The sequence below is a fragment of the Cyanistes caeruleus genome, chromosome 3 (assembly GCF_971803275.1).
Source record: "Cyanistes caeruleus chromosome 3, bCyaCae1.hap1.1, whole genome shotgun sequence".
Classification (NCBI taxonomy): domain Eukaryota; kingdom Metazoa; phylum Chordata; class Aves; order Passeriformes; family Paridae; genus Cyanistes; species Cyanistes caeruleus.
This window is the reverse complement of record NC_141703.1, coordinates 3,340,418-3,364,501: the sequence shown is the minus strand read 5'-3', so window position 1 is coordinate 3,364,501 and position 24,084 is coordinate 3,340,418. Positions and strand designations below refer to the sequence as shown.

The following is a 24,084-nucleotide window of genomic DNA, read 5'->3' as shown; positions in this document are numbered from 1 at the left end:
TTGCAGGCCTCTGGCAGCAGATTTATAAATAAAATGCTGTCATTTCAACCCAGCCTGGGCAGGGCTGGGAGCGCAGGAAGCGCCGTGCACATGTGGGGCGGTCACACATGGATCCCATTGCAGCCCTAATAATACTGGGATGGGGGGAGAGGGCTGAGGGGCTGCTGCCAGGTCAGCTCCCTCCCTGGCTCATCTGTCTCCAGGCTGCTTTGTGTAAACAGAGGTGTCCAGGCCTGGCCAGTTCCTCAGTTTGTTCTTATTGCCACAGTTTTGGGGCAAGGAAGTGGCAGATGTGGCCGGCACCGCTGAGCCCACTCTTTGGGGTTCAGTTAATGAGTGTAGGTGCATTTGGGATGATACCTCCTTAGTGATGGTGACTGTGTCACCAAGAGTTCTTTTGGAACAGGGTTTGGACCTGGGGGTGCCGGTGCCAGGGGCTGGACACGAGCCCAGGGGTGCCCAGGTGGGCAAGAGGCCACTGGCCCCTGGGCTGGGTGAGGAATTGTGTGTCCAGCAGGAGCAGGGCAGGGATTGTCCCTCTGTGCTGGCTCTGAGAGGCCCCTCCAGGGCTGGCTCCAGTTGTGGCTGGTGCAGGAGAGCCCTGGAGGGGCTGGAGCGTGTCCAGGGCAGGGAACGGAGCTGGGAAGGGGCTGGAGCCCCAGGAGGGGCTGAGGGAGCTGGGAAAGGGGCTGAGCCTGGAGCAAAGGAGGCTCAGGGGGCCCTTGTGGCTCTGCACAAGTCCCTGGCAGGAGGGGACAGCCGGGGGGGTCGGGCTCTGCTGCCAGGGAACAGGGACAGGAGGAGAGCTCAGGCCTCAGGCTGGGCCAGGGGAGGCTCAGGGTGGGCAGCAGCAGGAATTTGCCCATGGAAAGGGAGCTCAGGCCTTGGCAGGGGCTGCCCAGGGAGGTGATGGAGACCCAAGGAACACCTGGACGTGGCACTCAGTGCTCTGTTTGCCAAGGTGGGGATCAGTGACAGGATGGGCTTGATGATTTTGGAGGTCTTTCCCAGCGTGAGTGATTCTGCCATTCCATGATTCTGCTCTGTGGATCAGGTTTGTCTCTCAGCTGTAGCACACTGTGCTCGGTCTCTGGGATACGTGTGCCTGCACACACACACAGCTGGGAGCAGAGCAGCAGCCACCTCAGCTGAATAAAGCATGAGAATGTTTACTACTTGGGAGGAAAAACAAATCTGTTATGGATTGTGCTAATTATAAAGAGCCTTGACGTGGTACCACACATTCGGCAGCAGAAGGACCCGAGATATTTGGATCCCCCATTTGGTTTGAGGTGGCTCACATCCATGAACCAGGCTCTAATCTCCAATTCTGGCTGCTGGAGGGAGGATTTTTTTTTAGGGATGTTGTGTGTGACTTTCTTTAGATATCTGCTCTAGAGGCGCCCTTAAAGCATTTTGCTTCTGTTGCCAGGATCAACAGACGAGGTGCTGGAACAAACTGAGAAATTAAATAGCAACAAGTTACCCAGACCTAATGGTATTAATCCAGGAGTTTTGAAAAGCCTGAAGAATGAAGTGCCTGAGCTGCTCACAACACGAATGTATGGACTCAGGGGAAGTGGGGAACTTAAGAGTGACAGTCTTTGTACTTACTTCTAAAAACAAACATGAGAGCAGAGCTGGGAAGCACCTCCAAGCTTTACTGCAGGGCAAAAATAACACCTAACCAGTGCAATAATAAACAATGGCAAAGTTATAAATACACCTCCTCCATCAACCATATGAAGTGGAATGTATTTTCCAAAGGAAAATTGGAAGTCTTTGTTGTAGAACATTTTTTAGGTCGCACCAAAAAAAAAAAAAAAAAAAGAATCAGATTTGAAAGAACGGGTTTATTTTTTAAAAAAATCAGCTCGAAAAGCTTTCTTGTCAAAGGAAAACATGACATTTGGTCAGCCATTAAAAACGGATAGGAAAGAAACAAGAAAAAATAACAAGGGAAAAACCATGAAAAAAATAGTCAAAATGAATTTTTCAGGCTGGCGCTCAAGATCAGTAGCAGGGTGTCTCAGATCACATCCTAAACCCAGCGTTGTTTAATCCATTTGGTAATGAGCTGGAAAACAGGAAGCAAGACCCCAATCAGACTGGAGATTATATCCATGGTCATGTATTTTTTAGGTTATTCAGGACAAACTGAAGGAAATACAGAATGTTTCATCAAGCCAAGCAGAAAGAGCTGTGCTCTGACAAATCCATCTGAGAAAGTAATGTAAAAAAAAAATAAAATATGTGCCATTGAATAATTATCATGGCAATTAAATAACACTGAAAAGCATTTTTGAGGCACTGAATTAATCTCCCATGCTGAAAACTGGTCTCTGGCTCTTTGCTTATCAGGTTCTAATTTATAGTGAAATATGAACCTGCGTCCTGTGACAACCATTTCTCTTTGATAACCTTCTTAAAAGTTTCTCTGCACAAAGTCCTAAGCTTGTGATACACTTGTATTCTGTCTGGGCCAGGCAGTGATCCATGTGGTGCAGTGCCTGACAAATGGCAGGGATGGTAATTAATACCATAATCATCTTTTGGAGCTGCTCAGATGGTGCAAAAATGCTTGGGGTTTGATTTGTATTAGAATCATACAGAATCACAGAATGGCTAAAGGAACCACGGTGGGTCAGTGGTGCCAGCTCCCTGCTCCAGCAGGGCCATCCCAGAGCAGCGGGCACAGGGCTGTGTCCAGAGGGCTCTGCAATATCCCCAGGAGGAGACTCCAGCCCCTCTCTGCTCTCTGCTCAGGGCTGGGCACTGCCCAGGGCACAAGTTGTGCCTCCTGTGCAGGGGGAATTGCTGGGCTCAGCCCCTGCCCGTGGCTCTGGTGCCATTGCTGGGCCTGGAGCAGAGCCTGGGCCTGCTCTGCCCCTCCTGCACCCAGGGACAGACAGGGATGGACAGGGATGGACAGGGATGGACAGGGATGGACAGGGACACCCAGGGACAGCCAGGGATGGACAGGGATGGACAGGGATGGACAGGGATGGACAGGGATGGACAGGGACGGACAGGGATGGACAGGGATGGACAGGGACGGACAGGGATGGACAGGGATGGACAGGGACAGCCAGGGATGGACAGGGATGGACAGGGATGGACAGGGACAGCCAGGGATGGACAGGGATGGACAGGGATGGACAGGGATGGACAGGGACAGCCAGGGACAGCCAGGGATGGACAGGGATGGACAGGGATGGACAGGGACAGCCAGGGACAGCCAGGGATGGACAGGGATGGACAGGGACGGACAGGGATGGACAGGGACAGCCAGGGATGGACAGGGATGGACAGGGACGGACAGGGACAGACAGGGACACCCCAGGAACATCCCGGGATGGACAGGGACAGCCAGGGATGGACAGGGATGGACAGGGACAGCCAGGGATGGACAGGGACACCCAGGGGCACCCAGGGGCACGCAGGGACACCCAGGGACATCCAGGGCTGAGAGCCTCTCTCAGCTGGGGCTCCTCTCCAGGCTGAGCAGATTCCAGAAAGAAAGAAATTAAATAATAAAAATGAAACACAAAAGAATAGGAAATCCATTTTCCAAGTCTCTCCCTGCAAAGGGAATGTCACTTCTTCTGTGACTGTGACAATTAAGGGCTCTGGCCATACCATCAAATGGTGTCCTTGGAAAAATGCTTAGAGGGAGCCTCAGGGTTAGCTGTGGCCTCTGCAAGTTGTACCAGGCAGTGAAATATCTATTCAGGTTCCATGCCTGCATTTGCACATGGACTGGGAGTCCTTTTGCCTGGGAGAACAGTGTGGAACAGGAGGAATCCATGAGAACATCAATTCCATCACATCAGTGCCTTCAGGCACAGCCTCAGACATTGCCTGCAGAAAGAATAATTTGGTCTCTGTCCCTTGAGGGAGCCTTTTCCTTTCCAGAGGAGGCTGCCAAGGCATGGGTGTGACCCCAGGTGTGCACAACATCTCGTTTTCTGGGGCCTGGCCTAAACCCATGGCTAAATAAGCACCTGTGTGCTGAACTGGACTGAAACTGGTGATTTGGATGACCCAATTTCTCTTCACAGCTTCCTCAGCTCTCAGATATATCAGCGCTTGGGGAGCTGCATAAAGCAGTGGCCACATGCTTCATTCAGAGTTTCCAGCAGTATCAGCTGGAGCAGAGGGAGCCAAGTTGATTCCTCACTTCTGTCAGTGAGCTCCCAGTGTGCCCTGAGTTCCCTCGGGTCAGGAGCTGCACTGGCTGCCCAAGGCCATGTGCTTTGTAGGATGTGTTTTCTGCCTTCCCATCTCCAATTATTTCTGCTTCCTGATGTCCTGCAGATGAGGCCTGTGAAACCCTGCTCTGAATTCCACGCCCTGACTGTCACAGAATCCCAAATTACTTGAGGTTGGAAGGGATCTCTGGAGATCATCCACTCCAACCCCCTGCCAGGGCAGGGTCACCTGGAGCAGGTGGCGCAGGAAGGTGCCCAGGTGGGTTTGGAATGTCTCCAGAGGGAGACTCCACACCCTCCCTGAGCATCCGCTGCAGTGCTCTGCCCCCTCCTTGGAAAGAAAATCTTCCTCATGCTGAGGGGGAACTTCTTGAATTTTAGTTCATGGCCAGTGCTCCTCATCCTGTCACTGGGCACCACTGAGAAAAAACTTCATGTCTTTAGGATCAAGATCCATCTCCCCTAACTTTGAGAGCTAAACCTGTCTTCAGAGCTCATGGAAATATTGGCATATCCTGAGGGGATTTAATCCCATTTTTAAATAGATTTCAAAGGAGCCCAGGCAACAATTTTAATCTAGATGTTGAATTTTTGGGCAGCTAAGGTAAAGATAATCTCTCTAAAGGATTTGCATACATTGCTGCTTCTTGATTCTGTAGGTAGAATTCTTCTGATTCTTGTGAATGCTGAATGCTTCTTGATCCTTGTGAAAGTTACATTCACAGCCTTGAAGAGTTCCTCTAAACTTAAAATAAAATTTGCATGCCAACTTTATAACCATGGATGGAATAAAAGTTCTATGAAATATGTTTCAAATGACTGTCTTGGGTAGTTTTAGCACCCAGCTAAACGTGTCAGAGGTAAAGGGTAAAGGGATAGCAATTTGGATTTACAAATTACTACTTTTTTTTAATGTTTTCTGTGTGAGATAGGAGGGCAAAAATCTCTCATGGGACTGTGATTTTTTTAAAGTTCTATAATTCCCTTCTGTATGCTAATTTTCACCAGCACTTGTAGAATTATATATGATTTTAAAAATATATTTAATCCTGTCTCTTTAGGAGCTCAGTGAAGTGTTTTGTTTTAACACTTTGTGCCTGCTTGGATCTCTCTAAAAATTAAATTATTTTATCTTTATTTTTCCTCTGTGACAGAAAATGTCCTTTAAAATAGGTCCAAGTGCACAACCCTCCAGCCAAGGCTGATGGTATCATTCCTAGCTAAGATCCCTGTGCCTCTGGAAGATTTTAGCTTTTCCTGACAAGGAGATACTTTATTCCTGGCCATTTGCACCATATGGTGAAGAACTGCAGCTTTTAGTCTGAAACAATCCCTGAGTGCTTTTCAGACAATTTTTATAGGAGTCCCTTCACTCATCGCTGAAGTGGAGCCGGTGCTGGGGGAAGATGTGGCAACCACTCAGAGGAAATGGTTGCCATGTCCCTGCAGCCTCTGGAAAAGTCTGCAGCACTTCTGAAAAACTGGGACCACTCTGCAAATTGCTGGTAATTGTGATGACGTTGGTCACAGGAGGCCAGGCCCTCCGTGTGAAGAAACAAGGTGTGAATAAAGTGCGGCCTGGGAAAGCTCCCCACCCATCCCACTTCAGGATGAGGGGAAGATAAAACAGCTTTGTTTTTGGCTTATCCTTATAGCCAACATCAGGTGGAGGTGACAGCCCATGTGGTCTCTGTTCCATTTGAAATGAAGAATGTCCTGAGCTGGAAGGGACCCACAGGATGACCCAGTCCCACCCTGACCCTGCCTAGACCCCCCAACACCCCAGCCTGGGCATCCCTGGCAGCGCTGTCCAAGCTCTCCTGGAGCTCTGGCAGCCTCGGGGCTGTGCCCATTCCCTGGGGAGCCTGGGCAGTGCCAGCAGCCTCTGGGGGAAGAGCCTTGCCCTGATCTCCAGCCTGAGCTGCCCTGGCCCAGCTCCAGCCATTCCCTGGGTGCTGTCCCTGTCCCAGAGCAGAGATCGGAGCTGTCCTTCGGGAGGAGCTGCAGATCCCAGGAGCTCTGACCTCAGTCTGCTCTGCTCCAGCTGGACAAACCAAGCACCCTCAGCCTCTCTCCTCTCCTCAGCTGTTGATCCTCAGACAGACACACATCTCTGCCTTTTGTCTGTTCCGTCCTGAGGTCCCCCTGTGCTTCAGTCACCTGCTGTGCAATGGGAAAATGGCACCTGGCCAGCAAAGGAGACAGAAGTATTTTCACACTTAATGCATCCTTTAGGAGGATGAATTTATCATCAGAAGTTAAAACCAAAAATTTCTGAGGTAAACAATACAAAATCACTGGATGAGAGAGATTGGGAAGGCCCACGGTGGGTCAGTGGTGCCAGCTCCCTGCTCCAGCAGGGCCATCCCAGAGCAGCGGGCACAGGGCTGTGTCCAGAGGGCTCTGCAATATCCCCAGGAGGAGACTCCAGCCCCTCTCTGCTCTCTGCTCAGGGCTGGGCACTGCCCAGGGCACAAGTTGTGCCTCCTGTGCAGGGGGAATTGCTGGGCTCAGCCCCTGCCCGTGGCTCTGGTGCCATTGCTTGGCACCACTAAGAAGATCCTGGTGCATCTTCTTGACACTCTGTTGGGTTCCCAATGCTAGAGATCAAAGCTACCTGACATCACTTAAGATAAATCAAGTTAATAATTTTCCTTTATGAAAGTTTCTGAAAGGAATTTCTCTTCTCATGCCCCTCTTAAAATCTGTGGGATGTTTGAGTCAGAGCTGTAGGGTCAGGCCTGGCATCCATTGCCCTTCACAGCAGAGGGAGATCTCAAGAAATGAACCAGAAGCTCCAAAATGATAAGTTTTGTCTTTAAAGGGTGCAAATTCTCCTGATCTTACAAGTACATGCCTTAAGTAGAGGCTCTCCAAGACAGGTTTAATGGGAACACTGGGATCTGGTACTGCAGGACTTCCCACAGCGTCAGCTGGGCTTTTCTGAAAAAATACGATAAAAATGAGGTCTGTGAGAGCCTGGGTGGAGCTGTGTAAGAGAGAGTGTGTGGCTGACAGCATTTTTCCAGGAAACTGGACAGTGGGCCCGTGATTTCAGATGCTTTACTAGCTCCTGATGAGCAAACCAGGCTGGGTGAGGCTCCGATAACGCCTGTCCCCACTGTTACAGACTTTCATGTGGTTTAGATATAGAGCATTTAAATTGTTTTGGATGAGAGACTTTAATGAGGAGGCAGTTTTGGAAGTGCTGGCTGTAATAGCAGCACTGTTAATATTACTGTTTTTGGCATGGCAGACACGAGAAAAGTATTTTTAGAGCCAGACATCTGAGAAGCTTGACAGGGGGTAGCATCTCTTCTCTCTGACTTGCTCTGCATGTGGCTTTAACTTGAAACCATTATTCCCTCTGGGCCAGCAAACAATTTTGGCTAAAAATTGCCTTGGATGTGGGAGACAAGGATCAGCTTCACACATGTGGGCAGAACCCACACATCATACTCTTCCCTCTTTCAGAGATAAGCTATGAGGGAGTTTCCTGAAATATTTCACTTGATGGAGCAGGGGAAACATTTTTTGAAGGGAGAGGTGCTTTAAAGAAAGGAAAGAATCTGTAATTACATAACTTTCATTGCTGTCAGCCTGCATTTTAATGACTTTGATTTTTCAGGTAGCAAGTCAGTAAAAATCCATCCTCAGATAGCCTGTTGGCTGCATTACTCCAAAGCATAAACATGTTTTCTTATCCGATCTGTATATTTATATTTGAGAGCAAAACTCTCTAAGAAATACCTTTAAAGTTTTGATTTTGTTTTGTTTTGGTTTTTTTTTTTCTAAGCAAAAAATTATAAATCCTTTAAAGAGACTGAGAATATAAAGTTGCTATTTCAAAGGTAGATATTAATGAACCCACTGTCAGGAAAGGAATACAAGATATTAAACTTCCCTGCTTTGAAGAGTTCTGCTCTCTGAATGGAATAAAATTGAAGTAGTGCAGGAGAATTACCTTGAAAGCTGGAAGTGGATGCTGAAAGCCTCTTCCCACCATGATGATGATGATGATGATGATGATGAATGATGTTGGTTGGTTCAGCATCAATGGGTACCAGGTCTCAAAAGTGAAATTTTGCAGCATGTTCCGGATGGACAGAGCTACAGACGTTGGGAATGTGGCTTCTGGTTCAGGACTTTGCAATAAAGGTTTACCAACAGGAAATGAGGGAAAAGCATATTTATTTATTTTTTTTTAGAGCTGTGTAAGACCTCTTTTTTCTGCCTGAAGCTAGATCTTAAACTGATATATAGACACATTAATAGAAATAACTTCATGTTCTGAGTGAAGGTTGGTGGCCCCTTTTGAAATCTGGGCAAGCCTGAACTTCACATATAAGTAGGTGACTCCAAAAAGAGCCAGTCTGACCAGCCTGGAGCTTTCAGATAACCGGCATAAACAGAAATATTTCCCCTGCTTAAACTCAGCTTTAGCCTGGTAGACCAAAAAAAATCTCCAAGCTGACAGAAGTAGTTCAGTTTCGACACTGAGGTTGTTTTGAAATCTTCCCCTCCTCACACACACGTGCAATTTGGCTGCTATTTATCACTTTAAATTGTCCCCTATCAAATATGAAAAGTGTTATGAGTAGCTGGGATGAAGTGCAGGCTCTGAGGAAGACAGTGATAAAACTCCCTTGGCTTTAACAGAGACAGGATTTAACCCTCACCCTCTTTTTTTTTTTTTCTCTCTGTATATACTTCTGTTGGTGATGAACTGTATCACTCCTTGCTCTTTTATTTTGGCAAGCTTCAATGCAAGATAATAGCACGTATTTTTAAAAGTCAAGTTGCTAGCTTTGTAAAAGGAAGTTAAATACTCACTTCAATGCATAATTAATCTATTAAAAAAAATATAAAATATCATAGAATCATCCAGAGAGAGATGACAATATAAACTGATGGGTAGAGCTCTTAAGGCTGAGTGTTTCAGTATATTTTAAAAAATTGTTTAAATTCTAAATAGTGGGGTTTTTTTGCTTCCATGGTTATCCATGAACATGGAGTTATCTTCTGCATATTTGTATAGATATGTACAGATATTTGCACAGATATTATTTTGAAGTAATTCACACATTGCATCAATCCATTCATAGCTTGAGCAAGCCCCAGCCTGAATTCCCTAAGCTAATTTAAAAACCTGTACTCAAACTCTAGGACTGGTGAGCTCCCTGCATTTCCTGTAGTAGATTTTGTTAATGGATGATTGAAATTGCCCAAGCTATGGGCCAGAAACAAATCCAGCAGGGCTCATTTTCCACTGGAATCATTCTGTACAGAACTCCCACAAATAAATACTCAGTGAAAAGTCACTTGTATCCTCAGCCTCCAAAGCATCACAGCCTTGCCATAATTCCATGTCAGTCACTTCAAAATGTGCTACATCAACAACTAAAAATATTTGCTTTGTTATAACTGTAGAATAGATGGATTTGCCATAGTTTGGAAAGCTGAGGTAGCACAGAGGCTGGTAATTCCTTTTCTGTATAGATTTATAAATCCAGTCACTAATTGTGCTACATTTTAAGGGAGTTTGTAGAAAATTCTCCTGAATTTTCACTAGCAGTGTTTATAGACTCTTGAAGATAAGTGATTAAAAATGAGCTTGTGAAGTGTCAGAAATGCCAAACAGTAAATATTTTTTTAAGTATGCAAATATTTGCATGCATTGATTGCTATATTTTGACATATAATGATAAAGCATTAGTGTGAGGAATACATTATATAAAACCACAATAATCATCAAGTTTCCCTAACATCTTCATGACCTTCCAAAATCCAGCATGTGTAAACTTTGTTAAATTAGTAGTGATGCAGTTTGACATATAAATGGTTTGGGAGATTTGGATGAAACATGTTACCCTTGGCACTTGAGGTTTTTTGTTCAATTAATTTTTGAGAGTTTATTTGTTTGCTTTTTTTTAAAAAAAAATGTATGCACAGATTCATATCTCTTAAGGTTTTTCTGTTAGGCTTCGTTTCACCTGCCTTCAGACATCTGTAATGTCTGCATTTAAACTGTTAATCTGAAGGTCCTTTTGGAGAATTCCAGAATCACTGAGGTGGGAAGAGCCCTCCAGGATCATCCAGTGCCACCCCAGCCCCAGCAGCACCACCCCAAACCCTGTCCCCAAGGGCCACATCCAGACTCCTCTGGGACAATTCCAGCCACTCCAAACCTCCCTGGGCAGCTCATCCCAAGGCCTGACCGCTCTTCCAGGGAAATTCTCTTTCCCAATCTCACACCTGAGCCTCCCCTGGTGCCATTTGAGGCCATTTCCTCTCCTCCTTTCCCTTGGGATACGACAGCAGAGCCCGACCCCCCCGGCTGTCCCCTCCTGCCAGGGACTTGTGCAGAGCCACAAGGGCCCCCTGAGCCTCCTTTGCTCCAGGCTCAGCCCCTTTCCCAGCTCCTCTCCTCATCAGCTTTGTGTTCCAGCCCCTTCCTCAGCTCCATTCCCTTCTCTGGGCATGTTCCAGCACCTCAGTGCCCCCTTTTCTTGAAGCGAGGGTCCTTTTTATTTGAAATGAGGGAGTTTCCGCCTGCAGTGGAAGGGAACCGGACATTTTTAAGGACAAAAATAACCTCAGCTGAAAGCAGTTGATGCAAACGACCCAAGAATCACCATTCCTACAGAGCACATCCTCCTGATTCCCTGCACAGGTGCTCTGGGAGGGGTTTTTCCCCGAGTTTTTCCCACCTGCAGGGGTGGGAGGCCTTTGGGAGGAGGGCAGGGTTGTCCCGGGGCGGTGGCCCTGGAGAAGCGGAGCTGTCCAGCACCTCCAGCTCCTCAGGGCACGGCTGCTGCTCCGAGAGGGGACAGGAGGAACCCCTGACCATTCCTCCAGCAAACACTTCCCTGCTCCACAGCTGCTCCCAGCATCGCTTTTGAAGCCTCCCCGTTGGCGGGGGCTCGGGGAGCACCGCGCGTGGCTGACATCATCCGCAAATGTTCAACACAAGGGGAGCCAGGCCGGCGGAAGCTCGGCTTTGAGAGATGCTCTTGGAAGGCTGCAGCCTTCAAAGCTGGCTCCCGAGCCCTGCCCTGTGATACACGGCCTTTGTTTTGCATAAATGTTTGTTTTAATGAGGTAGCGCAATGCAGATCGTCCAAATCAAAAACATGTGATGCACCCTAGGCAAGAGAAAGGCAATAACTACGCAGATTTTTGAGGAGGGCTAGTCATACCACAGGCTACCATTATAACTGAAAAAACAACAAGAATTTTAATATAGCTGTCTGGCCAAATATATTAATTTAAATTGAATGGCTTTTTTTCTGATATTATAGCTGTGAGGCACAATGTTCTACTGGCAGGCATCTTCAAAACCTTTTCTAGAAGATTTGCTTCAAATTATTTCTGTGCACCAGATCTTGATGGTATGTGCATTTGGGAGTCTGACCAAAGGAAAAAAAAAGAGCTTTTGATTAAATCAATGACCTTTCCTGGAGGTTGAATAAAATGGAGTTTGTAATACAAAAAGCTGCCTCCTCCAACAGTGTTTTCTTCAAAACATTTACTCTGAGCTCTCCTCCTTTAACTTTGCCCTAAGTTTTTCACAAATGTTTGTATCCTTGTGCCAGCACAGAAATAGTCTTTCCAACCAGCAAATCCTTTAAAATAAATTTTACTAATTTCCATGATTATTTCCCTGACTAATTTGCTGAACACCAGTTTCCATTCTTTGCCAGAGAATCTTGTTGTGTTTCTCCAAAACCTGGCAAAACTGGTTTCCCTCAGCTAATTGGATCTCTTGGCAGACTAGAGACATTTTCCTTCTTGTTTGGAGAAGAAAAGTGCCATCATTTCTTAATTCTTTTCTGAATTAATTTCACTTGATAAAAAATAGCATCAACTTATCCTGTCAAATATCTTTGTACTTGGTAATTATTCCATGAAGTGAAACTCTGGGAAGCTACCGAAGCTGAGAACAACGTGGAACATCCTTCCCCAGTGGTTGATGTTCATGAAACTTGAGTCTCACAAGGAGACCAACACCTTGTAGAATATTGGGTTGCCTCTTATTAGATTATTACAAAGCCATCAGAAATTTCACCAAAAGAGAGGCTCAAAAACAGCTCCTGTGTAGAGCTGGTGGAGGATAAACTTCAATTTTGTGCTCACCTGTGTGGTTTCATTTTCACTTGGGTTGGGACAACCCACAGAGAGCCTGGGCAGAGCTTGGAGGGGCCTCTTCGTATTTATTCTCACACTGTCAGGGGTGGATATTGGTTCTCTGCAGCCCAAGTTGTCTTTGAGAGCAAAATAAAAACTGAAGTGACCCTTTTAGGGGACATAACTTCTGTTCTGTTTTTTTGGATGGTGTTTTTTTGGGTTTTTTTTTGGCTTGTGGATGTTGGATACACCATAAATCACAGAATGCCAGAATGGGTTGGGTGGGAAGGGAGCTTAAATCCCATCCAGTGCCACCCCAGCCGTGGCAGGGACACCTCCCACTGTCCCAGCTGCTCCCAATGTCCAGCCTGGCCTTGGGCACTGCCAGGGATCCAGGGGCAGCCCCAGCTGCTCTGGCAATTCCATCCCAGCCCCTGCCCACCCTGCCAGGGAACAATTCCTGCCCAAGATCCCATCCAGCCCTTCTCTCCTTCATCTTAAGGCCATTCTCTAATTACTGATTCCCTAATGACTATTTCCTGTTTTCTTATCCAATTTTTGATGAATTTGTCTACTTACCTGAATGTTTGTCTGAATTTCCAGCTCTAACACTGGAGTTTTTCTTCTGAATACATGCACTTGATTACTTGAAGTGCAGTGTTTTGCAGGTCTCAGTGCTCTGGTTCAACTGACAAGGTGGTGTTCAATCAAAGGTTGGACTTGATCTTGTAGGTTTTTTCCCCCAGCCTTTATGATCCTTTGATTCCATGTCCAAGCCTGCATTGAATTTGAGCATTTTCCAGAAAAAAACAAAAAACAAAAAACCAAAAACTATAATTTATAAGCCTGGCTCTTATGAAAAAGAGATTAATTTTTCTTTTATCTCTTCCCCCAGCTGTAATTCTCCCAGGGCTGGACCTGGAGATGTGCTGGTTCCCCAGGACCTTGGGTGGGAGACCACTTTTCTGCTAGTCCTGCTCCTCGTTTTCTGGAAACTTTCTGTATAATAATTAAAATTTCATTACCTCCCCATCTGAGATTTTTATTTCTTCCACTGATTCCTGCAGTTCCATGTATTTCCACCTGCATTTACCTACCAGTCTTGGATTCAGGAAGGAGCAAAAGCACATGCTTGACTTTGAGGATAAGCTTTAAATTCACCAAATATAATGGCATTTGAGCATCTGCTTGGAGTGAAATCTAAAATTAAATGTCCTTCCTGAATAAGGATGTTCTCCTGAGTCAGCCCATGCATGCAGTGCCTTAGAATAGGCCCTGGCTGTCCCCTGAGTGTGTCAGACACGCCGGATGCTCTCAGAAGTGGTTAATCTGATGAAAGAATTCATCTCCGAGTCATAAAGAAACCACAAGTTTCCTTCACTTTCAGTCTGCTGCTTTGATATCGTTGGTCAGCAGTTCTCCTCAAAAACCATCCCCCAGTGAAGTCCCATCCCTAATCATCTGTTTTATGCAGCCTGATTTACCCACTGCATAAAGGGGTTTGTCAACCTTGTTGTATCCTCTGCATTTCCTTCCTTGGATATTCTAAATATCTGGGGAAGGAGGCTCTCTCTTGCCATGTCTTGCCCAGGGAATCTCCTTGTGATTGAAGCCTGAAATAACACAGTGATCAGAGCATGAATTTATGTGTATCATTTCCATAAGGTACTTTAATGCATGAGATTCATTTTAATCTGGAGGTCTTCCAATTTAAAAATGGTCGAAAAACTTTAAATAAATATATTTTTTTAAAGTGTAGGAAGAAAGGCACCCCACTCAATAAGAAAATTAACCTTAGGAAGAAAATCTCTCCAATAAACCTTCACCTGTAAAAGCTGAACATTTTCTTAAGAGCTGAACACACAAAAATAATCTCTGTAATTGAAGAATCAATTGTTTCGAGTTCTTTTGTACAGTCTTTAAATTAATAACATAAATCACCACATATGATTTTGGATATTCATGGGGCACAAAGTTCTGTGGTTTGGTATAGGAAGCTTGAAAATGCAATGTTTTCCAACCTCACTTGAACTTACTCCTATCATCTTATTTGTTATCCCCTGCAATTTTATTTTTTTTTTTAAAGCACAATTTCTGGAATGACAGCTGAGTAACATCAGCTTGCTTTTTTTGCATTTTTTTATATTCCTGTTAGAAGCTTAAGCCAGAAAAATACCCCAAATCTTGGCAGTTGATGAGAACCACCGACTCTGATTTTTGACTCTGCAGTTTTATGGTTCTGTGTCAAATGAGGCATTCCAAATTCTTTCCTCGTGGAGAGAGCTGTGTGGCTGGCAGTGTCTCCATGGACTTGCTTGGATCCTGCTTGTGATGTTGGCAGATGCTTTGGTTCTGCACATGCTTGGCTTGAACAAAGCCTGCACAAGCTCAGCTTGGAGAGAAATGCTTTATAACTTTATAACTTTATTTCTTTGTGCTGTCGATATTCCAATGGCAAACAAAGGTTTCCTGACCCCCAGAGCTGGGGCTGCCGGTGTGCAGGACCCGGGGTAAGTTTGGGATTGAAGGTTCTGGTTCAGGAAAGTGTTTGAGAAAGTTTCCTGTTGTAGTTCTGGTGTTTGCAATTCCTTCTGTCCCACTTCTCACAGGAGAACTGAGGAGAAAATGGGATGCTGAGCTCTGGAGGGAGGCACTGAGTGGTGAACCTTCTCCTGGCACTGCTGTGTTGGAAGTTCAGGGATGCAGATGATCCCAGTGCTGAGCCTGAGCATGGCCTGGGCTACTGTGGGCAAAGGACTGGGGGCTCCCTCCTTGAAAACTTTGAGAATCATCCTCTCCTTCCTTTGCTTTCACAAGTGCCCTGAAAACCAAGTGTGGAAACCACTTCAAAATACCTGCTCAGGGGAATGCCTGGTGTTTCCAAAGCCTGCTGTTGTTTTTATTCAGGCCAAAACGACCCAGCAAGTTTGTCCTGAGCTAACAAATGTCTTCAGCTGTCCCCAAAACCACATTCTTTGGGAAATAACTGCATTGCCCGTAAATAAATACTGAGCTGTGATGGAAGAGATGCAGAATGGAGAGGGCTTCTGGAAAGTCTGGAACCTTGGAGGGTCAGGAGCTCTGTGTTTGAGTGCTCAGGTGTTAAACCACCTGGCCACACTAAATACCTGTGGTTAGTTGGCAAAATAGGCTGATGTGCTGGGAAACTCCTGAGGCAGTCCTGGCTCTCTATCAGTACTGGCAGCAGCTCAGGGTGGAAGGTTGATATTCCACATCAGGCAGGAAAGTCCAGGTTTTCTGAAATTTTTCTGCATTTTTTTCACCTGCTGTTTAAATCACCTAAAGCTCTGATGACACTGACAAATCTCACAGGTGACTGACCCACGCTGGACATAGAAACCTGTGCCTGTGGGGTGTGAAGGAACATAAACAGCCTTAGTAACAGCTACAATGAAACATCTCATAAAAAGTGAAAATTTAAAAAAATAGCACCCCAAACCTGTGAAACCACATCCATAAATTTGTTCCTTATATTTTATGTAGCCTTCACTGAACCTTGGTGAGAACATAGTGTTGTGTAAAGATAAGCCAGCTGTGAGTATTTGCAGGACTGGAGTTCACGTCTGTGGTGTTATTTTCAAACCCAAAATGAGATCATTAAAAAGAAATCCAACAGTTACAGTCACCAAGTGACACATCACAGGTACCAGTAGTGTCCTTTGTTGAACCTAAGAACTGAAAGGCTATGAAATATTATCACTTAACTAAAGCATAAATCGTGGTTACTTTAAAGTCTAAGGAAAATTTTCTACTTTTGTTTTCCTAAACTCTTTTTCTTTTTCCTTTTTTTTTTTTAAAGGCCAGATCATAAAAATGAAATGACAGTGGCATTAATAACATTTTTTTGGCCCTCCCATCATAACCTGTTTTCCACTTAAAAAACAAAATAGTTTGGGTTGAGAGAGATCTTAAAGATCATCTCATCCCAGCCCTGCCATGGCAGGGCCACCTCCCACTGTCCCAGGAGCTCCCAATGTCCAGCCTGGCCTTGGGCACTGCCAGGGATCCAGGGGCAGCCCCAGCTGCTCTGGCAATTCCATCCCAGCCCCTGCCCACCCTGCCAGGGAACAATTCCTGCCCAAGATGCCAAGATCCAGCCCTGCCCTCTGCCCCTGGCAGCCATTCCCTGGCTCCTGCCCCTGCAGCCCTTGGCAATTGTCTCTCTCCAGCTTTCCTGGGGCTCCTTCAGGCCCTGCAAGGCCACCCTGAGCTCAGCCCAAAGCTTCTCCTGGCCAGGCTGAACAATCCAAATTCTCCCATCTTTTCCTCATGTCTTGGTTGTTAAAATAGAATTGTGTAGGATGCTGGTTGCAACTTCATGGGGGAAAAGAGGATCACTCCTCCATGAAGAGCCTCAAATCTGACTGGAGGGACAGTTTGGGACAGGCTTTCCTCAAGGACATCCTGTCCAGATTTCCTTTATTCCTTCTGGGGAAATGCAGTAGGAATTTAGATCCAGCTGTTTTAACCAGGAGTCTCTTCTGTAGACCAGTCACCATCCTGCAGTGTGAGAAATTCTGGGCTAATTCTGAAGTGAGTAAAATCAAGTGATTCAAAGTCAGGTCCAGACAGGATCATTTAAAAATCCACCTTTCAGTTGAAAACAGAGATGCAGACACACCTTGCAGGTCACTGCCATGAAAATTCTGGCATTTTCTAGGGCCAGGCCACAAAGACAGGTCCTGTCAGAGTAAGTGCCCCATTCCATGGAATAATGCTGCATACAGAATTTAATTCCTCTTCTACTGGATCCCAGCTAATTGTGAGTGGTTGTTGGGAAAGTCACGGGCCACCAGGGTAATTCAACACACATGTTGTAGCAAGCTTTTCACACATGTCTGGCAAGCCTCTCACAGTAGGAGAAGGCTTTAGGGATTCTTTCCCCAGCCTTAAATCGTGCATTAAATCCTATCAATTATTGGTTCCCTCCCTGTTTCCACTTCTGCTCATTTTTTGTTATTGGGCAGTGCTTTTTGTGCCTTGTAACATGATTAACTTAGAGCCCTCTGAAACTCAGAATTTCCAGTTTGCAGAAAACAGTGATATTGTCTCATTTTGATGAATTCCCAGTGGACTGAAACTTTACTCCCATCAGAGCAAAAGCAGTTTTGCCATTCTTGTTGGTGGAAGCAGGACATTGTCTTTATTTTCATTTTAATAAATATATTTTATATTTATTATATATTATATATATAAAAATATTTTATATTTATTTATATTTATATTTATTTATATTATATTTATTAAAATTATATTTTAATAAATATAAATTATATATTTATTTCTGGATACTATATCCTTATTCTATACCTATTTCTTAAAACACTATGTGACCTACAAAGTGTTTGAGATATGAGTAAAAAGGTTGTGATGATCATGACAAATCTGAGTTAGATTTAACTTGGAAATTAACTATATTCAGTATTCTTTTTCTAAATGCCCACAGTTTTTATCCATTAAAGTAAATGAGTCGTCCCCAGGAGAAAATATTTTGGTTTATCGTTGCCAAGTCCTTTGATTTCGCTGTAGTACTTTAAAGATAATAATCTCATTTTCCTATATGCTGTTGGAAATAATCTTTCTCCAGACATTCTGAGGTTTGAAAATACAGAAATCAGATCAGGTAGGACTTAAAGTGGAATTTCTTGTGTGTTTGGAATAGTTGGTATTTGACACCAGGCCTTACAAGGTCCAATGTGATCATTATTTCTAATTTAATTTTGTAACTGTTATAAAACCATGTAGCTAAGCAGTGTTAGTTAACAGTGATTTTTTTCCTTTTTTTTTTTTACTTCACATGGCATATGGCATTAGTGGATCTTAGCAAGAGACAGACATATCAGACAGTTATCAGAAATGTGTGAATTTTACCCTATTTTGGGTCACACAACCCAGTCTTGGGAATATTCCTAGAAGATGTAACGTGACACTTCCCAAATGTCTAATTTCTAATGAGTTTTTTGAATCTTAGGGCAAAATAGAGAATTTCCCTTTGGTGGAGGGCAGCTGAGTGGCAAAAGTGATTGACACTGAGGAGAAGGATTGATGGGGAATCCATTTTTTGTCGTTTCTCAAATATTAAACTACACCTGAGTTCATAATTAGCATGAAGGTGTTTCACAGTCCTGAGGGTTTCTGTTTGAGTCTGCTGGAGCGGGGATGGGGTTATCCCTGAGTAAGGACATGGCCCTCAAGGTGCCCAAAGAGTGGCAGATCTCAGTTTTTAAGAATGATCTGGATTAGCCCTGGTCTTTCAGGGTCACTGAGTTTCAAACACAGATATTCCACATCTGTTTCTTGTTCACAGCCACTAACAAAGAAGTACAATATCAAGGGAGTCCCAAACAGCAGAGTGTGAGAGACACTTTAATAGGTTCCATTCTTGATGAAAATCTTGGAGCAGCCTCACTAATACGGGGTGGAAATCCAATGTTCCAGACATATTTGCTGTGTGCAGTGGCCATCAATCCAGGGATGAGAGGACTTTGAAGGACACTGTCCAATAATCACTTCAAACCATTGTATAGTTCAGTTAAAATTACCTAAAAACTTTTGGAAGGAAGTGAGGGAAAATGTTGGCCTTTGCCCTCAAGGTTGCTTCTTTTTTCCTTGCAAAGAAGTTGTTTTTTTCTTGGAAGTGTTTTGGTTTGGTGTTTTGTTTTGTTTCGGGGTTTTATTGTGTGTGTGTCCTGAGTTATCATTGTCACTTAACCAACTTAAAATTAGCATCAAACATAGATCAAATAGGTTTTCATATCAGTGGCAACTTTGAGCTGAAAATTTGAGTGCACTTTAATTCATCAATTAATTAATCAATCCTCACAGTGCCCCTTTGGTATTTGCTTGATATTTCAGAGGTGGAAAACTAAGGAAGGAAAGTTTCAGTGAGATTCATCTCACAAAAGAGTTATCCAAAAGCTGGGAAGAGCAGAGGTTCCCTTTGTAGGGAAGAGAAGAGAAATACTTTAAAGGTGCAATTCATCTCATCTTTTTCAAGTAGCAGTTGTAGGTGAGATTGAACAAAATTATGAAGGTAGTTGTGTTGGGAATTGCAGAAATTTTGGAGAACTAGGGTAGTTCTGACCCATACATTTAAAATCCTTGAAGTCTGATGAGATTAATCCCACTTCAGCAGAAAAGAATTCAATTCCCTGTTTGCAAATGAGTGCCAGCACTTCCCTGTTATGAAGGACACGCATTGATTGTTGAAAATAATTCCAATGTCATCTAAACAGAGCTTCTGTTTCATTTCCCAGCTCTGTGGTGCTTGTTTTATGTAGTCACTCCAGCTGCTCTCCAGAAAAGGTGGGGAAACAGGTGTGTAGCCACAAAAAATATTTTGGCTGGTAAAATTTTAAATATCTTGGATCACAGATAAGATTTGGTAAATGAAGTATTTTGATTTTCACTTTGAAAACTTCAGGCGTTTCTTTTCTGTAAAGGTTTTTCCGTGGGAAAACAACCCATTCTTGGCTGCTGTTACTTCATGAAGTAATGTTCAATAAAAAAGGTGTCCCCAAATCGGGTTCTCCCTCGTGTTTTCTGCCAGGGAGTGAATTCATTGTGAGAGGAAGGAAGGTGGGGATGGGGGAAGAGTCACGAAGGGATTGCTGGTCCCCGTGGTTTGGAGCAGCTGAAGGGAAGCAAAAGTGGGAATTCACTAAGAACAACCAGCCCTGAGAGCAGGGTGCAGTGATGGGGGCTACCAGTGCAGCAGGGGAAAAAAAAATCCATTTTTAAAGTATTCTCTTTACTGAAAGGTGTCAGTGCTGACTTGGGAAAGAGCTGTTCCTTGCCTGGTGTGGAGGATGCTCCTTTCCAGGGGCAGGGAGCACCATCTAGTGACCACAGGGCTGCCCACAGGGCAGGGAACAGGGAAAAGCTTGGGGACACTTCCCTGCTCCTCCTCTGTGCTGCAAGGCCTGGCAGGGAGGGAATTGGGAGGCACAAAAGCTTGGAAGGTGCTGGAGGAGAGGATGCTTTTTGTGGGATGCAAATTGTGCCGTCCCCGTGATCAGGTAGTGATAATTATTTTAGTGACGTGGCTTTACGGGTTGCTGGGTTTTGGGGAATGCACTGACTCCACTTTCAGTGCCTTCCTCCTGGAGCTGATCTCCACAATTCCAGCTGTGGGTTAGGGGGTGTGAGCCCATCCCAGATCTGGATCCTGTTTTTCCCAGGATGGAGTTTGTCCTGTGCCCTCAGACCTGGTGCTGCATCAAAGCCACTCAGGCATGGAAGGAAGAGATCCCTGCAGCAGCCCCAAAGGCACAACACTCCTGGGGTCAGGGGGTCTGGGGAGCAGAGCCCATCATCCCAGAGCTGCAGATCCTGCAGTCTCTCAGGCACCTTCTGCAATTCTGTTCTCTCCTCAGCATGGCTCTGAGTGCCTGACTTCTCTGTTTTCACCATCAAAACCCTGATTGTGAGACCTTCCTTTGTGGTGAGGGGAGATTTCACCCCTCTGTCAGCAAATTCACTGCTATTTTCATCAGAGCCCATGAAAAACCCCAGAAAACTGGGAATTAAAAGGAGACAGTCCAGCTGAAGGGCTTGGTAAGAGTGTACTTGACCCTCCCTCACACACCAAACTGATGTTGGGAGCTGCATTTAAACAAAATGCTGAATTTTTGGAGAGGGTTAAGGCCTTTACAAATGTCTCTTCATGTATCATGAAGTAGCAGTAATTTGCTTGGACTTCTAAAATCTGCTTCCAAAACCTGCAGTACAAATTCTGTTATTGTGCTTTGGTTTTTGGGTATTTTTATTAGTAGCCTGGTTCTACCTAGAGGAGAACATCCTTTTTACCTGGAAGGTTGGCAAGAGGAGCAAAACTCACTTCTTTTCTCTGCTGTCTTTGCTTTTAACACCCACAGCTGCAGACACTGTAGTACCCATACCAAGCACAACGTAAAGGTGAATGTGTCTCCAGTTTTCCAGCTGTTCACCGAAAGATTTTTGTACAAAAACAAAGATTTTTGTTCAAGGGATAATCTCCTGGTCAGCCCAGAGCAGAGTTCTTACTTTACCTCCCAGACAGCAAGAAGGATTACAGATCTATTTACACAGGGAATATTGCAATGTATTTCCTTCAGATTTCATACAGTCACGGAATGCTTTGGATGGGAAGGGATTTTAAAGATCTTTGAATTCCCACCCCCTGCCATGGCAGGGACAGCTCCCACTGTCCCAGGTGCTCCCAATGTCCAGCCTGGCCTTGGGCACTGCCAGGGATCCAGGGGCAGCCCCAGCTGCTCTGGCAATTCCATCCCAGCCCCTGCCCACCCTGCCAGGGAACAATTCCTGCCCAATATCCCATCTAACCCTACTCTCAGTTTGAAGCCATCCCTCCTTGTCCTGTCACTCCATGCCTTTGTGACAAGTCCCTCGCACCCAAACCCGTGTAAAACACACTTTAGGTGTCTAGTACACACACACTGAGCATATTTCTAGTACATCCTAGAAAGGATGCAACAAGCAAAACAACTTTTTTATTTGGAATTTCACCTTCCTCATTTAGGACTCAGTCTGATTACTTTTTTTTGCATGATAAAACCAAATCTTCATGTCTGTCCAGGTTGGTTTGAGCAGGCTTAGATCAGCCTAGATAGGATCCTTCATCTCCAGTTTGGAAAGCTCTTCTCTAAAGAGGGAACTCATGAGTCCTGAAGATAGAAAACACTTCAAGCAGAGTTTAAGGGTGTTCAGGAAAGAGTTTAATCACAGCTGTGACTTTAAAGCATGTGCAACTCCCTGCTTTGATCAGGACACTTAAGCACATGTTCAGTGTTAACACATGCTGGGGAATTTTGCTGCTCCGTAGTTTCCAGATGCAGGCTGGAGGCAGGAGAATATTCCAGCTGAAAGGAGCCAGGGTGATGAGCTTCAGAGAGAAATTAGAGAGGAGCATTAGGTGACTTGTGTGGATTTTTTGCCATGTTTTCATTCTGTTTGTTTGTTTCAAGCTCACAGAGCATTGTTTCAGACAATAACACAGAGTTCCCTAACATAACAAAAGCATTTTTTCTTTCTACTTAACTTTAAAAAAAAAAAAAATCAGAAAAGAGAAAAATAGTAGAAGTGTTTGTACTCTTTTTTTTTTTCCTTTTGCAACTGGATGATGGTGATTTGATAACCCAATATTTTCCTTGCCTCACAATACCAAGGCTCTGCTTGCAATTGGATTGGCCTCAGCATAAGCGCTCAGAAATCTGCCTGTGGGTATTAGTTTGAAAGTCAAATAAACCTCACTGGATTCTTTGGCACAGAATGTGTGCCAGTTTAAAATGGCAAAATCCTTACTGGGCTGTGGGCTCTGTAAAACTTATATAATAATAATAGAGCTCAGCAGTGCTCCTTATGCTTCCAAAATCCCTGTGTAAACCAAGAGGTTTGTGTGTATGGAGGTGGGATGGAGAAGAATCATTACTAAAAACTGCTTGTGAATGAATTTGTTAGATCCTCTCCACTGGGGAGCTGGAACTGATACTTACAACCTCTTGATATATTGGAGGAAAAACCAAAATTTCAGGGGCTTAACTGGAGTGGAAGTCACCCAACTGAAACATTATACAATGCTTTGAAATTTCAAGAGAAAGGTTCTAATCTTTTGGCTGTCTTGCTCATTGTTTGGAGATGAAAAGGGAGGAAATCAACATCCCCATGAAATACAATTACTATAAATTGCTTTCTTTTCATACTGTTCATAATGAAAATAGGAAAGTTACCTACTCTGCAGGAGCGCTGTAATTTGGTGGATGTAGACTGCAAGAGAACATTCAGCAGTGCAACACTGCATTTCTATATGAACCAGATAGTGGAGAATATAAAATATTCTATAGCAGTGCTGGCTCCAGATTGCTCTGAAGCCATGAAAAATCATCTTTACAGTGGAAGAAATTTGAGCTTCTTAAAGTGAACTCTAAAACCCAACTGATCTTGTGCAGGGAGTTGTTCCTGTGTCCCAAATATTGGATTTGAGGATCTTGGAGCTCTTTTCCACCTTAGTGATTCTGTTTGTCACTGTTGCATCCAGGGATTCCCAGCTCTGTGGTCCCCATGGGACACCTGTAAATGAGAATTTCCTGGGTCTGGCAGGGCCATTCCCATGAGCAGGGGAGGCTGGATGAGATGAGCCTTTGCTCTGCCCTGCTTCGGGGGAGCAGCACCTGCAGGACCAATGAGTGAGGGATTCTGTGTGCGTGCACCTCTGGAAAAATTTCACCTTTCTTGGGTCAGGATAGCAGGGGAGAAGAGAACTGGAACTTTCTGCTGTGTGTTGAATGCCAGCAGTCATCACCAGCTACAGAACAACGCTCCCATTTCCTTCTTTATTTTTTTTTTTCCTAAGGAGCAGGAGAAGGGAGAGGGTGAGGTCATCTGCTTCCACTAAATAATGCTGCAACCACCCATTTACTACTTCTTGTTCTTTTTATCGTACCAGAGTCCCAGGTCAGAGGGCAGGACCTTACTACAGCTGGGATTATCTTCCAGGCAACCTGTCCATGGTTGGGTGTTGTCATAGGGAGCAATGAGAAATTATAAACCTGTGAGAGTAGGACCAGCATTTTAATTTTTTTTTTTTAAATAATAAATTCTGACTTGTTATAATTTTTCCCTTCATTTTTATGGGTTGTATTTTCAATCTTTCCTCTTCAGGCTGAAAGCTCATAGTATCTTGAAACCAGGGATTGTATCTTTTATGAAAACATAGAAAACTGTGAGG

The 24,084-nt window shown here is 44.5% G+C and overlaps 1 protein-coding gene across 5 annotated transcripts in view; it reads left to right on the top strand.

The window, feature by feature from the left end:
- ERG (ETS transcription factor ERG) overlaps nt 1-24,084 on the top strand; it is a 137,846-nt gene that overhangs the window by 52,071 nt on the left and 61,691 nt on the right. The gene's annotated exons all lie outside the window — the stretch shown is intronic.